Source organism: Mus caroli, chromosome 10 (assembly GCF_900094665.2).
Source record: "Mus caroli chromosome 10, CAROLI_EIJ_v1.1, whole genome shotgun sequence".
In the NCBI taxonomy this organism is placed as follows: Eukaryota; Metazoa; Chordata; class Mammalia; order Rodentia; family Muridae; genus Mus; species Mus caroli.
Window position 1 is genome coordinate 99,007,316 of NC_034579.1, and position 4,796 is coordinate 99,012,111.

Consider the following 4,796-nt stretch of genomic DNA (forward strand, 5'->3'; position numbering starts at 1 on the left):
AGGCCCATTGGACTTGCAAACTTTATATGCCCCAATATAGGGGAATGCAGGGCCAAAAGAATGGGAATGGGTGGGTAGGGAAGTGGGGGGCACTATGGGGGACTTTTGGGATAGCATTGGAAATGTAATTGAGGAAAATATGTAATAAAAATATTAAAAATTTTAAAAAAACAAATTAAATATGTATACATTGTATTTAAAAAGAATCCAACAATATATGCATTCCCTGAATTGTACTGAAGGTTAAAATTTCTAGGTCATAATATACATTGATATTTTAACATACACTTAGGGTTTCTAAAAGGAGATGAGGACATAAAATTTGCATTCTATCCAGTCACAGCATGAGGCTGCTTAAATTGCACTTGGATGTGTACAGCTCCTTCCTCCTAATTCTCTCTGTGGTGGCCTCACTGGATTGCTACATATTAAAATGCACAACTCTTGGCTTGTAATGTATTAATGCATCTTCTCAGGCTGAGCATTCACTGCAAAAACAAGGCTTACAGAGAGACAAATGGCTGTGATAGCCCTGTTTTACCTTTTGCTGCGAGGGGAGAATAACCTCTTACGACACAAGAGCCCCCTGGAAACTTTGTTCTTTCTATTACTCCGACTTCATCCCTTGTTGCCTTTGTATTAATAATATGTGTTATACTAAATTTTATTTGACATAGACCTCTGATGCTGTACTGGGCAGGTACGTCCCCTGCCTTCTCTTTCCCTTCTTGCTGTATTGCCAATCTTGACCAAAGCTCAAAGGATCCACTTATTTAGGACCACAAGTGCTGGAACTGCAGATACATGCTGACATGCTCAAGTCTAGAAAAGCAAAGGCAAATCTCCTTCTACAATTCTTTTTGGAATTCTCTTTAAATTTTAGCTATTTGCTCTTCTATCAAAATCATCATAAGAATCTAACTTTGCTGACCTTCTAAGAAATGGCATTTCTTTATTTCAAAGATTTTAATTATATAATGTGTAACTGTGGGTTTAAGGGAATAATTGTATGCTGCAGAGTGCATGGGAAGATCAGAGGACAGCTTTTAGGAGTATATTCCTTCCTCCTACTGTGTAGGTCCTGGGGAATCTAATTGAGGTTGTTAGGCTTGGTGGCAAGTGCTTTGACCTGATGAGCCATCTCAACAGCCCTCAGGGTGGATTTTGCCTATCAGTTGTAGAAATAGCATCTCAGAAGTAATGAAATAGTTATGAACTAAGTTTGATCTATGGATGTCATATGTAATGGTTCCGTAGTGTAGTGAATCACTTATTCCTTAATGGTGACCTCTAGCAATTTAAAACGAAATGAAATGGAACAAACAAACAAACAAATAAAAAGAGAAACTTTCCATTATGCCACTGATATTTCTCAGCTATCTCTTCTAAAAGTATTGCCATGAATATTAAGAAGACTGAGTGAAATGTCTCTGTTTCTTAGTTCTGAAAGGAGAATAAGATCATTTGAAGGAGGATCTACTTGTAAAAATGTAGTCTATTAAACCATTTTAGCAATAGATTAGTAAAAACAGGGAAGGCATCCTTAAAACTCTACAGTGCTAAATGAAACAAGCTGAACTCAGAAAGACAAATTATTGTTCTCTCTCTCTCTCTCTCTCTCTCTCACACACACACACACACACACACACACACACACACACACACACACATACACACACACACACACACACACACACACACCACACACCAAGAAAGAAGAAGAAATGATACTTACTGAAGGAGGAGATGGGAAAATACCAGGTGGCTATGAGCAAAGCATGGGATGTACACATTTGAAATGTTATAAAACCATTAAAACTTAATGTAAAGGAAGGCAGTGCTTTAAAAAGTCAACCAAAATGTCAGTCATTTAAAATAATAGCAATAGTGTCTCTCCCAGTAACTACCATTACATATGCCTCATTCATATGCTGGTGATTCTGTTAAACTAGTTCTTCTTCTGGTTCTGCTTTTATTTGAAGTCTGCTTCTGAGCCAAAGTGGTTCTTGGACATCATAGTTAAGTCCTCTGATACAATGTGAAAGTTGCTTGAGAAATGCCTGCATAAACTCCAAGGCCTGCAACTATGAAACTCTTTCTAGAAAGACCGTCTGCTACAGTCCTTTCAATGAATCTGAGACTGATTCAGTTTTATATTTTACATGTATTTATATGGTACAGCTTTTAAGAAAATATGCAAAAGAAATTATTAGCTTCCTCAAAGACTGAGTGTCAGTATTCTATTCATCAGAGCAATCAGATATTAGACGTTTTGAGTCCAGGCAAAATTTTATGTAACACATCAAACTAGCCTGGAATTTCCTGTGTGGCTAAGGTAGTTAAGTCCCTGATGCCTCCACCTCTCCTTCTGTGTGTTGGCATTACAGGCATACTGAACAAAACTGGAAAATCTGGATGAAACAGACAATTTTATAGACAGATATCAGGTACCAAAGTTAAGTAAAGATCAGATAAACCTTCTAAAGAGTTCCATAACCCCTAAAGAAATAGAAGCAGTCATTAATAGTCTCCCAAACAAAAACAAAACAAACAAGACAAAACAAAACAAAACAAAACACACAAAAAGCCCAGGACCAGATGAGTTTAGTGCAGAGTTCTATCAGACCTTCAAAGAAGACCTAATACCAATTTCTTCAAACTATTTCCCAAAATATAAACAGAAGGAACACTACCCAATTTGTTCTATGAAGCCACAATTACCCTGATACCTAAACCACACAAAGACCCAACAAAGAGAACTTCAGACCAATTTCCCTTATGAGTATCGATGCAAAAATACTCAATAAAATTCTCAAAGATTGAATCCATTACCGTTTTGGTACATTGTATTTTTAAATCAAAATTATTAGAAGGAGAAATGTCCACCAGTCAGATAACAAAACCAGATTCCCATTCATTGATGCCACAGGTAGAAATTAACTTACTGACCACAAGTGAACCAATTTCATGTACACAGATCCCAAGATAATGTTCAGGATATTCTGTGATCTCTCTTCTTGTTTAGCAAGAGTGAACACTGTCTATTTCCATTTCCATCTTCCTTTTGGTCTTGGCTACTGTTACATTGTTAAAGCAAATGGCAGTATATTCGGAGAAGGCAAAACAATTTTGAAAAAAAAAAAGAAAACATTTAGTTTGACTTCAAAACTTCCTACTAAGTGACAGTAATCCAAAAAAGGTGTGCTACTGGTACAGAAATAGTCATAGAGATAAGTGGAACTTTGTTAAGTCCAGAAATTGATCCATTTATGTGCTTTCCTTTTTTTTTAAAGTCATTTTTTCCATTTTTGACATTGTTATTCAGTGTGAAGATCACTATCGTTTCAACACATGCTAGTGATTTAGTGGGGGCAGTATATTGCAAGGATTAAATAGAACATAAAATCATCTACCTTGCTTTGTATAAAACAGGAAACACTCATAACACTCAGAGACCAGAGATTCAGTCCAGTATCATCAAGGTGGGAACACGGCAGCATCCAGGCAGGCATGGTGCAGGCAGAGCTGAGAGTTCTACATCTTTTTTGTAAAAGGAATAACCTATACTTTTTGATACAATGATGCAAATCTACACACTTTTGATACAATCACACAAATTTATAAAGTAATGAAATAAATATCTACACATAGATTTGCCTAACTGGAAAGAGTCTGAATGCTTTTTGACTGGAGACTAAATAAACTACAGAAGGCTGCCTAGCATCAAGAAATAAGAAACCACAGTTATACATGACAATATTGTGCTAAGTGAAGGAAGCATGAAGTAGGAGACTATCCATGGTCTAAGAAAGTGAAAACTATAAATAATAAGAAAACCAGTGGCTGTCTTAGGGGCTGGGATAGATTATAAATGGATATGGGGAGATTTGGAGAGTGATAGTGAATGAATTCTTCTAGAATTTGTCAGAGTTCCTCTGTTGCTGCCTCTAGAAGGTGCTGCTGAGGTTCAGGGAGGGCCATCTGGTTTCAGATAATCTGACAAAAAAAAATCTTCAAAAAGTTCAAAAAGGGTGCATATCGAGATGTGTTTTTATTAATACCAGCTACATTCAAGTTGACAAGCAAGATCATCCATCACACTCAGTCACAGTGGTCGTTGTACAACAACATAAATTTACTTACCAAACAAAATATTTAAATAGGAAGAACTATACACATTCCACTCAATGAAGCCATTTTAAGATAGTGTGAACTGGGGGAAATACAGCAATGAGCATACAGTACCATAGTGAAAAACCTACTTTTCTCTTATGTATTGTTCCAGTCGGTCTTCCTCTTCAGGATGCCTGGCTGAGGCACCAAACAGACTCCAGGCGCTTCTCTGGCACAGGTTTAAGGCTTGCTAATAATGCTAAATCCCCGCTTTGCTGCAGAATCACCTGGAGAGCCATCTGAAAATAGCAGCTTAGTAAACCTTGTGTAGCTCCAAGGCAGGGAAAGTACAGCAAAGCAGGGTGTTTTGTTTGTTCCCTAGTTGATCCTAGTGTGGAGCCAAGGATGAAGAAAAAAGAACAAAACAAAATAGTGCACTGTCTTTGTTTTTTTTTTTTTTTTTTTTTTTTTTTCTGGATTTATTTTGGAAGCTATTTTGGGCATCCATCAGTATTGCCAGAACCTGCTATCACAGCCAACCGGAAGGAATCACATGAAATGCTACTAGGAGAGATGCTTGCTATGGGTAATCTGTAAGCCTACATTTGTAGTCAGGAACTGGATTAGAAGGCTGAATCCAAAAGCCACTAGGGAGCTTAAGGATGTGCTAAGAAGAGGAATTA